Source organism: Drosophila arizonae, chromosome 3 (assembly GCF_054131065.1).
Source record: "Drosophila arizonae isolate 15081-1271.41 chromosome 3, UAZ_ARI_1.0, whole genome shotgun sequence".
Taxonomy (NCBI): domain Eukaryota; kingdom Metazoa; phylum Arthropoda; class Insecta; order Diptera; family Drosophilidae; genus Drosophila; species Drosophila arizonae.
The window spans coordinates 18,703,879-18,718,068 of record NC_142923.1 but is presented as its reverse complement, the minus strand read 5'-3'; the positions used below and the strand labels follow the sequence as shown (position 1 = coordinate 18,718,068).

At 33.3% G+C, this 14,190-nt stretch overlaps 1 long non-coding RNA gene across 2 annotated transcripts; it reads left to right on the top strand.

Moving 5' to 3' along the window:
- Positions 1-288: 288 nt before the first annotated feature.
- LOC149269817 (uncharacterized) lies at positions 289-2,353 on the top strand. Of its 2 annotated transcripts, XR_016269226.1 has the most exons (3): positions 289-750; positions 925-984; positions 1,071-2,353. It is a non-coding gene; the product is annotated as an uncharacterized LOC149269817 (long non-coding RNA). The 2 variants fall into 2 exon arrangements; XR_016269225.1 differs by lacking the exon at positions 925-984.
- Positions 2,354-14,190: the final 11,837 nt, after the last annotated feature.

Here is a 14,190-nt window from a genome sequence, read left to right as displayed (position 1 = left end):
TTTGACAAACTTTTGGCCACAGCAGCGGCAGCAACTTCTGCGCTTGTCAGCTGGCAGCTAAACTGAAAGGCGGCCCCGATGCAAAATGCTTGCCACTGGGGCAGGGGGGCGGGAGGCGTAGCCGGTAGCTGTTTCATAAATTGAAAATTGCACAATTTGAAAAGTATTTGCGCACAGCTTTAATCAAGGCACAGCACAAAGCACAAAGCAAGGCGAACGCGGGCTCAATCAATAAGGCACAAGACACAATTGTCCTGCCTCACTTTACTATACACACACATATACATATATATATCTATATATATAAAAGAAAGTTGTGTAAAAGTGAAGACCGCTTATAACTTGATTTGGGCTGAACCAATTTTCATGGTTTTTGATTTGTTGGATTTGTCTCCGCAACGAGTTTAGTATAGGGTCTTAAAAATACTGAAAAAATTTGCCGAATACTTGAAAAACGCGGTTTTTTCCCCAAATGTTCAAATTTTTTTTATACCCAGTAGGCTTGGTAACAGTGACAGTTTTGACAATAGTGTAGAAGTAAATAAACAAATGTAGTCAGTCAGTCTACGGTCTCCTGACCTCGAGCAGACCTGACTATTCAAAAAAAAAAAAAAAAAAAAAAAAAAAAAAAAATTTTCAAATCAAAAGGAAAAATATTTCAAATCAAAAATCTGCAAAAAATCAAAAGATTAAAACCTGACTGTTCAAAAAATAAATAAAAAATTAAAAATTCGAAATTAAAAAAAAAAGGTAATTATTAAAAAGTGTATTTTTGGCTTTTTATATTTTCGGACTTTTAAACTTTATAAATATTTCAAATCAAAAATCTGCAAAAATTAAAAAAAAAATCAAAAGATTAAAACCTAACAATCAAAAATAAATAAAAAATTCAAAATTCAAAATTCGAAATTAAAAAAAAAAAAGTTAATTATTAAAAATTGTATTTTTGGACTTTTACAAAAGCTAAATATCTCGAAAGTTCAGGTATTTGTTTGTCTCAAACATAAATTTGTGTAAATTATTTATATTTATATTTCTCGATTGTTTTATATGGTTTTGTGCGAGGGCAGTATTACTATTAATAAAAATGCCGCGTCCTAGAAGATCTAATCTTTCCCGGCGGACCCATAATGCAATTAGGCAACGGAATAGCGCGAGTCAATTATCTGACGAAGAGCGAGAAATCGCCCGAGAAAGGCTCCGCGTTAGTACCCAGGGAAGAAGGGCCTTAATTCGTGCTTCTCAAAGAGAGGCAGCCCGTGAAATGGCAATAAGAAATGGTTCAAGGATTGATTTGAATCGAGCAGCGTTTCGATATGATTGCACCATTGATTACAGCTTGAATCGTTTAGTTTGCATTGGTCCAATGGACGTTGTTTGCTAGCATTGTGGCGCATTGAAGTTTGCTGGTGAAACGCCCGGTTTGTGCTGCCTTAGTGGTAAAGTGACATTGCCATTAGTGGTCTCGCCACCAGAGCATTGCGTTCCCTGCTTTACGGCGAAACACTAGAATCACGACATTTTCTAACGAGCACTCAAAAATACAATGCCTGTTTTCAAATGACTTCATTTGGGGCGGAAATTATTGGTAACGGATATAATCCGACATTTAAGGTAATTTACGTTAAAAATGTTATTTTCTATGACTGTCAAAATAAAAAATAAAAAAAAATAAAAAAATTTTGGAATAATGTAGTTTGTTAGATTTATGTAAAAAGTGTTTGTAAATCTAACTATAACTATGGCTTTGAATTTAAAGATTCAAGGCCAGATTTGCCATCGCATTGGATCATTGCAACCTATTGAAGATGCACAGCAAAAATTCTTGCAAATATACTTCATGGGCAATATGGAAGAACAACTTGACCGGCGTCAAGAAATGAACACAGCTATGAAAAGAGCAATTCTCCATGATTTGCATGCTTAGAAATTTAAACCAACCAAAACTGTGCAATGGAACGCGTTTGGTGATAAGAAAACTGATGAGCAATGTGATTCACGCGTTGATACTCAAAGGAAAATTTAAAGATGAGGAAGTTCTTATTCCTAGGATTCCGATGAGCTCAACAGATATGCCCTTTAAATTTAAACGAATTCAATTCCCGCTTCGTCTTGCCTTCGCCATGACGATCTACAAGTCACAGGGCCAATCTTTGACTATTTGTGGCCTCAATCTAGAAAATGCGTGTTTTTCTCATGGTCAATTGTACGTGGCATGCTCACGTGTTGGCAAACGATCCGCATTATTTGTTCTTGCACCCGACCAAAAAACGAAGAATGTCGTTTACAACAAGGTGCTTGAATGAAAATCCGATTAATAAATTTATCAGTGTATCCCAGCCTGAACAACATAGCTTTCAACAATTTTTTACCTAGAAATAATATAGAGGGCAATGCAACGTTTGCCGGGCCAGCTAGTATATATATATATATATATATATATATATATATATATATATATATTTATTTATGTATAAGTGTGTCTGTGTGCTGGCCAGGGTTATTAGATAAATGGGCGCCCGGCACGAGAGCGTTGGCCAACCGCACGTCGCATTGCGTTGGGCCAGCAACTTGGGCAATGTCTTAATTGATTTAACACGAAATCAGTCAAACGATAATCGAAAATTGCTACGCAAACTGTTTGATTACATGCAATGTCTCCCCTCTCTATCGCTCTCTCACTCTCGCTCTGTCTTTTGTTGGCTGTGCCCATCAATTGACCAGGCCGTAGCAGTTGCCAGTTGCCGGTTGGCAGTTGGCAGCGGCATCTTCATCCGGTTTAGCAACGCTTCGCTGCTCTTGCCACAAATAACGGGACACGTTGACAAAGTTGCTTTGGCCATAATTGAATTTCCACCTTGCCCCTCAAAATTACATGCGCTACGCGGGGCGTATGAGCAATTGCCGTAATTGTGAATGTTTGCTCATCATTCATAACCACACACACAAACACAGAGAGGGAGAGAGAGTGAGAGAGAGCGAGAGTCTCGAATTGATTACATTTGCTGCTCGCTCTCTTATCTGCATTCAATTTGCAGCCAAAAACCTTTTGACAAATTCCACTTAATTAGTCAAACTCGTTTTTGTTTGTTTTGCGGCAACTTTTCTTTGTTTTCCTTGGACTCGCACCCAAGCTCGCACTCTAACTAGTTTTTTTTTTTTTTTGGGTTAATGCTAGACTATTAATATTTATTTAGTTCATTAGTTTATTTCATTATATTGGGTGTTAATCTGGGCATTCATTTATTGCAGCTAATCAAATATTTAGTTGAGCCAAGGAAAACTATTGTAAAAACCTAATTAAAGCAACATTGAAATGTTTGATCATGCTAAAACTACACAGACTACAAATGGGTATATATGCAAATTAAGTCGTTCACAATTGATTTAAATACTATTAAGCCCTATGTCGCTTATGTCGCTGCAAATTCCAATTACAGCAAACGCCTGTCATTAATGCCAAACATAAACCCGCTTAATCCAAAATGAACAGCTGTGATAAACACAAATTAATATCAAAAAAAATTTAGCGGCACAATATATTTCAAAATATATGTCTATATGGGTTTATTTATTTATTTATATTTTTTTCGCAAAACTGGCAGCAAATATTATTAATAATATATGCATATATATTTCACACTGACCGCAGTTTTGAAATGCTTCAAAAACCGATGCTTTTTGCACATAATTCACAGGCAATTTATGTGAACTCCCTCTACACTACTCCATAACATTTTTAAAACATAAACATCATCATCATCATCATCATCATCTCGAATATTTCGTTCTCTCGTTTCCATTAGCTTGGCGCAACCACAGAAATATTTATTTTATTTTGTTTTTAAATGCGAATTTTCCCCTCTCTCTACACGGCTTTTATTTTTTATTTTATTTTATTTTATTTTTTTGTATTTTGTTTTGCCGTCAAACGATTTGCAAAACCAACTTCAGGCCGTTAACAATTGCATTTCAGTTCGGTTTCTGTTCTGTTTGCGTGGACAATTTTATCGACTGTGCCCCCTACACCTCTCTCCCTCTCTCTCCCACTATCTGTGTCAGACTCAGTCCCACTCTCTGTTGCTGTTGTTTTAAGCATTAAATTTAATTACTCAACAGCGGGCGGCAAACTGCGTGTGAGGCTATATAAAAAATAACTGCTTTTTTTTTAGAGGAAAGAAGCAAAATACATAAGAGATATTTATACAGCTGCTGCTGCTGCGGCTGCTGTATGATGCACGTTGCAAACACGGCAAAGGAGCCTTGACCACATGTGAATGTCCTGTAAATATTAATATTTATGAAAAAATATTTTAAAAAATAAGAGAATTATAAAATCAACAAACAAATGCGTTAAAAAATAAACTGTATGCTAATTAATACCTAAATAGAATACTATAAATGAATTAACAGCAGCTGCTATGGAAAAACGCTGTGAAGCATATAAGTGTAATCAAATATGTTTTATATTAATGTTGATATCGATAGAGAGATATTTCAGAAATTAAATATACAATTTAATTATGGATATACCAACACTTCCTATAATAATACCAAAAATTACCTATAATTTATTAAAGTATAGGTAATTATTTATATTAGGAAAACATTTTTGCAATTTATATTATTAATGAAAAAATTAATTAAAAGAGGAATTATTAAATATTCCTAATTATATAAACTATACTATGAAATATATTATTTTTATATATAATAAATAAAAAAAAAAAAAATTTTAGCATTTAATAAAAAAATTCATCAATTATTAAAATGCATATTGTATGTAAAAAAAAATATGTAAAAAACGTTATGCTTATATTTTTATATATTATATTAGTATTCTTGTATTATATTATTAATATATCTTGAATTATTTTTTTTTTTATCTTTTATATGTTACCTAAAACAAAATTTAAATATTAAAGATTTCAAAATAATTATTATTTTTATTTTCAAGAAATTTCTTCTATGTTTTCTATTATTTTTTGCGTAATGTATTACCTGGCAAATAGCTCGTCATATGTTGCATTAATTAACTAAAGCTTAACTTAATCACTCGTTCGTTAAAAGCGAACAGATAAGTTATTGAAAATACAATACAGTTGCAAAATTTTAATTGATAGAAAAAACAATACAAATTGCAATTAATTATTTTCGGAGAATGCATTCATTGTGCATTGAAAGCCTAAGCAAACATTTCTGCTGCTGTCGTCTGTATGGCTAAAGCTCTGCAGGACTCTGGCTGAAGGCAAGGACTCATCCAACATTGTATTTAGCCAATTACTGGACTCTACGAATTTATGGCACGATTTGATTTGGCAAGCGTTCAGCAGCTGCTTCATTTGGCTCTATCGGCTGTTGGTCAAATGTTTGCCGAGCACGCATTGAATTTAATTAATTTAACACGAAAATCATTCAGGCGATATTTCCGAAACTAAGCGAGAGAAGTCCACGAAATGGCTTATTGACATGCCACTCATCTCTGTATGTGTGTGTGTGTGTGTGTGTGTGTGTTTGCGTGTGCGTTGGTGTTGAGAGGGAGGTGCGGCTCAAAAAAGCAGCCAAACAAAGGCGGGCATAAATCTCATGCCACCAAAATAGCCTGAACATACAAAATTAGCCCTGGGTGTGTAGCTAAATAATCTTTATCGGAAATTAAGCTCATCGAGTACATATTCGAATTGCCAATTAAGTCCTTTCGTAATAGATAAATCAGCACGCAAAATGTTGCAGCAGATAGAGTCATTAATTTAATGAGTTATTCCATTTGATTTGTATAGTAACTTAATATACACATACATACATACATACATATTTATGAGAGAAATGCATTGTATTTGGATATTCATAATTAATGCAAATACTAATTGATTTGCTATTCGCTATATCAAATTTAATGTAACTAATTTAATACATTTAATTATTGTTTTCCCAAGAATATTTGTGGGGGCACACAAAAGCCAAATGAAACGAGGAATTTATTGATTCAATTTCAGTAAGAAAATTGTATTATTAGAAGTATTTTATTATTGCTATATTTCGTAGCTAAAGGCTTAAAAGCTTTACAAATAATATATTTAATTGCACTTGCATTTAATATAACTAAATATGCCAAATAAATATGAAATGTTGAGCCATACGAATAATTAACATTTTTTAAATTATTTTTAAAATTAACAAAAATAAAGTACGAGAGTTTAACTCCCTCTTTAGTCAAACTTCGAGTCGTTCTATTTAGATTAGTAAATAATCTAAATCTATCGACAATATTGTGACTCAGGGAAGAAAAGAGAGCCAAAAGAAGCCCTGCACATATATATGTAGGTATACATATATCTGAAACTATTACCCATCATAATTTGACTCCAAAATTTGTTCTTTATTTCTTCCTATGGCCTGTGCCCTTTCAGAGACAATTGGAGCGCACGTAATCACTGCTGTAATAATTCGCCGTGGCGTAATTGCAAAGAGCTGCTGTCATCTCGGATTGTAATTATCTCTGGGAGCGAGGCACTCACTGCTAATTGAACATCACAAATAACTGCGCTTTTACAACTGCTCCGAGAACAATTTGGGACTGGACTGGACCGAGCGTTGCTGGCATTTGTTTTTCGCTTTTATTGCAATGCATAAAAATCATTAATTACAACAACTTGTCATGAAATTTAAATGCCGCTCGCCGCCTTCACAAACAAAATACAAAATAAGTGAGACAAATATTGGAAAGCAAATTGAATTTTCATATGCGTGGCAAAGGTGAAAGGCATCAGGGGTGCAGGACGTTGGATGGATCAAGGGGATATGCCGTACAACTTTGTACATTTAGCCAAGAAGGAGAGAGAGAGAGAGGGAGAGAGAGAGACAGGGTGAGAGTGAGAGTGAGAGGGAGCAAGGGAAAGAAGAATCATGGGGTCTGCTCGCAGTTCGTTCGCTTTTTGTATAGCACAGCATTTTGTGCCTGTGTGGCCAGGGCATATACCTACACTTACACACACGCACACACATGCATGTGAGCTGCACCTACACAGTTTCATTTTATGAGGGCGGCAACATTTTTGCTTTTTATGTTCGACAGATTTTCGTGTTGGTATGTGAAACATGCTGATTCCCAGTGATTACAATTGTTGTGCTGCTGCCGCTGCTGTGGGCTGCCCATAGATGGGGCGAGGCTACACCCACGCCCACACTCACTGTCACAGCCCTGGCCAGAGCCTAGCCCACTCCTTCCACCAGAGGCCCCCTGCCCCTTATGACCAGCACTTGGCTCGATGCCGTAAAAAGCACAACGAAAGCAGATAAATAAAAGAACAACAACAAAAGCAACAACAACAACAACAACAACGACCTATAGTCGTGGCAAAAATTTCGCACACAAAAACAAAATGTAAACGAGGGCCAAAAAAAAAACACATATAATATATATGTATATATATAAATATAAATGAATTAATATCAACTACGAAATACTCTGCAAGTGCTTGGATGAAAGATGAAATATATAAATTTGAATAAAGCCGATAATGTCATTAATTGATCAAGTATTATATGAAAATAATTTGTAATAGTTTTTTTTTTATTGATATATGTTATATTTTTATAAAGCTTCTTATTTATATTTTATATAATTATCATACAAAACTGCCTTAAATAGTTGTGTTAAACAAACCTTTTTTGTTTGTTAAAAAAAAAATAATAATAATAAAAAATAAAACTTTGGGTAATAAATTTTTTGATCAATTATTATATGTAAGTATTTTATTAAAAAAAAAAATAAAATTGATTAAATTATGTAAAAATTAGATAAGTAAAAATTTTGAAATAAATTAAATAAAAATTGGAAAATAGTAAATAGTAATTAAAAATACATTTAAAAAAATGAATAAAAATGTAGATTAATATTTTAATTAAGTTATAAACAAATATATAAAAATATTTTATTTAATTTATCTTTTTTCTTTATTTATTTATTTAGTTTTTTAATTTATTTTCTGTTTTTATTTTTGACAATTTAAGAAAATGATTACGAATTTTGAACCTAACAATTTTCTTATACAAATTAATAAGATTTTTGAACTGAATAACTTCAATATATTTTATAATTCATTAAATGTATATTGTACGGCATAATTTCTTTTAATTTTATTTAGCTAAACGACCCATTGCTGGGTAGAGTATACAAAACAAAAAGAATGCCATGTTTTTATGCCGCTCTTTACAATTTTCGTGATGTTCTGCTGACAACTCAACAGAGATCAAGTTATTATGTGTGTGTGCATGTGTGTGGGTGGGTGGGCACACATACACACTCACATACATGCTTGTGTATGCGTATGTGGAGAGCTTTCGGCGCGGTTGTGGCGATCCATATGCAGGGCTGACCAGTCTCTGGCTTCAGCTTTAGCTCTGGCTATAGCTATGGCTACGGCTCTGACTCTGACTCTGACACTGGACACTGGACACTGGACACTGGACACTGGACACTGGACGCTGGACACTGGGCCCTGTGTCCGGCCGTTGACAATTAAGGTGAATGAATATTTTAATATTGGCAAACAGATTACACATATGGGCAATGACAATACGCTGGCCAGGACATGACTTGTAGTCGAGGACCACTGCATGGAGCTGCGTGGACCTGCGAAGACCTGCCTGCACTCGAGTAATGGCGTTAAATTTAATTCAATTGAATTGAATTGTTGTTGGCACAATGCATCAAAAGTAAATGCAAAATGCAAAATGCAAAATGCAAAATGTGCGACTGTCTGCCAGCAGACGAAATGTGCATTTATTTTCCGTTTTTCCTCTCTTTTTTTTTTTTTAATTTCATATTTTCTGCTTCGGTTGAAAATAATCAAGTAAGAGAAATCAACGATATGAAATACAATTGCATATGCTTTTTCTTCAATATTTATTTTGCGCATTGCATTCCCAGTTGCCGTCACAGAATGGCCATAATTAAACGCAAGGCGTTGCCAAAGGACTCTCAAGGGAGTGGCTTATAAAGCCAAAGATGAAGTTCATTTTGGGCTCTGAACCAAATATTAATTAAGAAGATTCAGTAAGAACCGCTCTCAATAATACGGGCATCATCGAGAAGATAATAACACAGAATATTTTATATTCACGCAGATGGAAAGGGGAAAGAGGTTGAGTAATTGGAATTGAGAACTCGAATGTGGCTGGCAAGATGAGGCGTGGCACAAGCGTGAGATAAGTCCAGATTATTTATGACAATGTGATATCTCTGTGTAGCTCTTAGCCCGTCTCTTCTACCTTGGCAATAGCAAAAGTGGCAAAACTATTTAGTGAGCTATACAAAGTGCAAGTTTATTATACTCTTCAATCTAAATTCCAGAGAAGACCTGCACACACTAAAGATTTTCGTCAAGTTCTCTTCAACTTAAGTTGCCCAAGCGCTGATCAGTCAGCTACGGCTCTTAGTCTGGCTTAGCAATTTATCATTCTATAGGCTTGAATGCAGCTGTATAACGAATGTAAGTGCGGCTGCTGCTAAAATTCTGAATAAGTGCAGATCGATAGTCTGTTCCAAAGATTAAAGCGAGAGTTAAGGAAGGAGGAAAGGCACAACTGACTAAGGGGAACGTGCTAAATTTCTAATCGAAATTGCCGAAAAACAGCAGCGCAGTACAGAAACTGATTGTTTGCCTATACATACATATATATAAATATATATCTGTGTGTGTGCGTGTTCTTCGTGCTGGTGGTGCTGAAAATCAAAAGCCCTTTTGGCCGACTGTAAAAGCTGATGAAAATCGATTTTAATTACAAAGTCAATGCGCGTAATTGCTTTGGCACCTAACTCAAGTGGGCAGCGCACTTTGATGTTTCCATCGCATTCAACACGGACACGCAATTCGCAACGAGTTGGCAGCGCCCATGGCAATTAGTTTAACCCTGCTTAAAGCTCTAGGCGCAATATCAAAAGTAGCGAAGCTGTCGAACAATTTTAAAATTTTTAATGTAGATGAGTGGGAAGAGCTTACTTGGAATTAAAAAATAAAAAAAAAATAAAAATAAAAAATAAAACAATTTGTTGCAATTATAACTTTTTAAAGTTAATTGTATAATTACAAGTTTTGTATTCATTATTATTATTAATTTATTATTATTATTAATTTTTTCTTTATCTTATTTATTTATCTATATATTTTTATAAATTTATATTTTTTATTTTTATTTTTTTTTATTATTTAACATGCTAGTTTTTCTCAAAAGTCTTCCTTTCCTTTCTTGCATATTATGCACAATTTAATAAAGACAAAAGAATTTACAGTGCATAAATAAATAAAAAAAAACTTCCTTTTCAGCAAAATAGTTTACAGTCCACTGATTATAATCCCAACAAAAGTTTAACTAAACCAAATAGATTTGTTGTGCAGCAATTGAATAATGAATTTTAATTAATTTTTAATTTCAAGCCAGCTTTTATATTCTTTTGTGCCAAGTGAAAGCGGTTTTAATAACCCCATTATTAGGCTGAGGGTTAAAGTGAAGCAAGTATCAACAGAATTTTCATTGCATAATTTTGTGCGCCAATTATTGCCCAATAAGCGGAAGCGGAATGTTTGTATTTGTTTTGCAACCAGTTGCAATCAATGAATTTCATGGACTTGCAACGAACTACCAAAGCCAAAAGCAAGCGGACACATAAAAGTAGATGGGAGAGAGAGAGTGATGGAAAGAGCGGGTGAGGGGGGGCTAAGTAGTAACAAGAGAGGAGGGCAACAAAGGTTGGTCCCACAGCAAGAGAATTTTGGCATTTGCGGATGCCTATGTGGCATGCATGCATGCATTTACATGCACTTCATGTCTCACTCACACACACACGCACACATTTTTACCCTCGCTTCTCTTCACTCTTCACTGTGCGTGCACATGTGCGTGTGTGTGTTTATACAGACGAACCAAATTTACTGCACAGTTGCATGTCATTAAAAGCCGCGCGACGCCCAGGCATCGCAGCTCAATTCGATTTCGACTCAATTTCGCCAAAGAAAGTTTAGTTTTAATTCAGCAACAAATTTATCAAAATAAAATAGGTTTGAAAGCTTGAAAAATAAAATTAAGTTTATAATAATTTTATATATAATTTATATTATATTTAAAATAAAATTAAGTTTATAATAATTTTATATATAATTTATAAATAAAACAAATCAAACCTATCCAAAAATGCACTCCAAAAATAAAATATATTTAGTTGATAAATTCTATTATCATTAAATTTATTAGTTTCATATTAATATATAAAAATAGGTAAAATAAAAGAAAATAGTTTTATTTGATATTCTCTAGTATAATTAAATTTATGCTTATTCTATAATAATATTAAAAATACATATTTAAATAAATAAGGCAATACCCGTAAATTTTTTTAATTCAATTGTTTAAACAAAATTTTTTTTTCTGCTCAAAGCCAAGCATATACACATTTTATCAATAAAAAATGAATTGTTTGAAATTATTAACACATTCCATTTACACTTTGAAGGCGCGCTGAATATCAGAAATATGCAAAAAAAATAAAATGTTTTAATGCACAAAAAATGTGTTGAGCTTTTGATAAAATAAATTTCACTTTCTGCAACTTTTACATATACAAAATATTCAAAATTGCACCAAAATTAAAATTTTACTATTGATAATGTCTTTAATATTAATTTATAAAAAAAAATATATAGTAAATATTCCTTAATTTAAATATTCGTGAATTTGCGTTGGTTTTTTCTAGAATTTAGCAGCTGGCAAATTTAATTAAAGCATTCTCAACCAACAACACACATGCATACACACACATACACATGCAAAATATTCAGCTGCAGCAGCCACATTATTGTTGTTGCAGTAATAGTTGTTGTTGTTGTTTTTGTTGTTATTGCATTGTCAACAATAAGCAGCATGCGCACCAGTGCACATCCAATGCATAAACAGGCAACGCCCTACCCGTCACCCACGCCTATAGCCACGCCCCCACACCAACAGACTTGCCGATGCATTTGCTTGGCTGCACACACAACAAACGCAAATTGCCAGCGCATTTTTTAAACATACTTGATTATATATATATAAATACCTACATAAATATATATATGTTTAATTTTTTTCTGTATAGTTTTTAAGGCCATGTTTTAAAGCTCAAGTGGTGCGTTTATTTTATTTTTATACATTTATTTATTTTTTACCATTATTAATATTATTTTTTATTATTATTATTTTTTTTTAATATTTTTTTTTTTAAGCTTGAAAAAGAGTTAAAGCACCGACAAAACGTCAAGACAGGAAGCGAAACACCCACAGCCAGAGCAAAAACAACAACAACAACAAAAACAGCATCCGCAGCAATCTTGATTTAAATGAAATTTAACTTTGTGCATATTAAAAAAGTTTTGCATTTTCCATGCGAAATAAGAAAAGTTTCGGCTTTTCTTTCTATTATTCTCTTTTTTTGTATTTATATATATATATTTAAAATATATTTATATGTACATATATATTATTTGGTTTATGTAGTTTTGACTTTCGGACGGCAGACGTCTGTAAATTAGATATGCCTTGACTTTCAATTCTCATTTCGATTCAGCTGATGCAAGAACAAAGTTTACAGCAGAGAAATTAATTTAGTAGATTGCAGAAACTATGGAAGCCATATTATAAAGGTTATAAGTTCTGTTTGGACTCAACATATTAAGCTATTTTTTAGAAAGTGCAATCTTGTTGCCAAAAAAAAAAAAAAAAAAAATAATAATAATAATAATAATAAATAAAAATAAAAATATACATATATAAATTTGTGGAAGGAAAATAATTAAAGAAAAATAAACCAAATTTGTAGACGTTTTATATAAAAATCAAATATATGCATTTATACCTAAAAAAAAAAATATATAATAATAATAATTATTTTGTAACCTGAATTTACTGAAAAACTAATGAAATTTGTAAAAATAAATATTTGTAGATATTTTAAAATTTTGCATATTCAATCAATTATGGACAGCCAAAAAAAAAAAAATAATAATAAAAATAAAATAAAATAAAATAATAATAATAATAATAAAATCATTTCATTTGCTAATAATAGAAGCGAATAATTAATTCAAACAATTTTACGTGGGTCTTAAAGAGTTTTTCAGCAAAAATTTATTAACTCGTATTTACACTGACTTTAAAAGTTTCTTAATGAATTCCCCTTTTTACGTATATAAACATCTTTTAAATATAGTGAGTGCCTGTGCCTTAAGATTTCCCTATTCTGTATAGCATATATATGTGCTATATAATATAATCTATTAATATTTGGGTCGCTGGCAACTACTTTGCAGGGAGAAACTTTTTGGCTGTTGCTGCGAACAACTTGGAGAACATTCGCCGAGCAGCTGCAGTGGCTGCTCCTTTTGGCCAGGTATCTGCTTTATTTTATGTTGAATTATGGCTGCTATTGTGAATGTGCAGGTGTCGGAGTAAGTGTGTGTAAGAACAGGTGTATGTGCGTGTATGTGCATGTGCAGGTGTCGGAGTAAGTGTGTGTAAGTGTGTGTGTTGCTATTTACTTTGGGGGGCGTGCCATTCGCAACGTGTTTTATTTACAGGCGAGGGCGTGCAAAAAATTAGCAGCCAAAGAGGGGAACAGGAAATCCAAACCAAATGGCTGCACAGGTAAACTAAAGGAAATAACCGTAGATACAGAAAACTAAGAAACAAGCAGCAAGCAGCGAGCAGCGAGCAGCGAACATCGAGAGGCTGTGGCTACCCACAACTAGCTTATTAAGATTTATGTGAGGTTCTGCTGGTGGAAAGACCTTTTTTCCCCTTTTTGCAATTTTGCATTGCAAGAGCAAGAGCAGCAGCCACAACAACAACAACTATCAAATACGTGAGTATTGAGCAAATTTGGTGTGTTTCGGCTTTTTTGCCTGGATATTGTCTAGCCTTTTTCTTTAAGAGACCGCATGCAAAACAAGCAAGAGATCAGCTGCAGTCTGCAGTTACAGTCGAAGCACTCTAATACAAAAACTTGAGCAAGAGATAAATGAGAGAGAGAGAGAGAGAGAGAGAAAGATGTGAAGAGAATAGATATGAATAAGAAGAGATATATATAAAAGTAGACTAGTTAAGTGTGAGAACTGAGAGATATATATCAAAGTAAATTAGTTAAGAATGAGAGCTGGT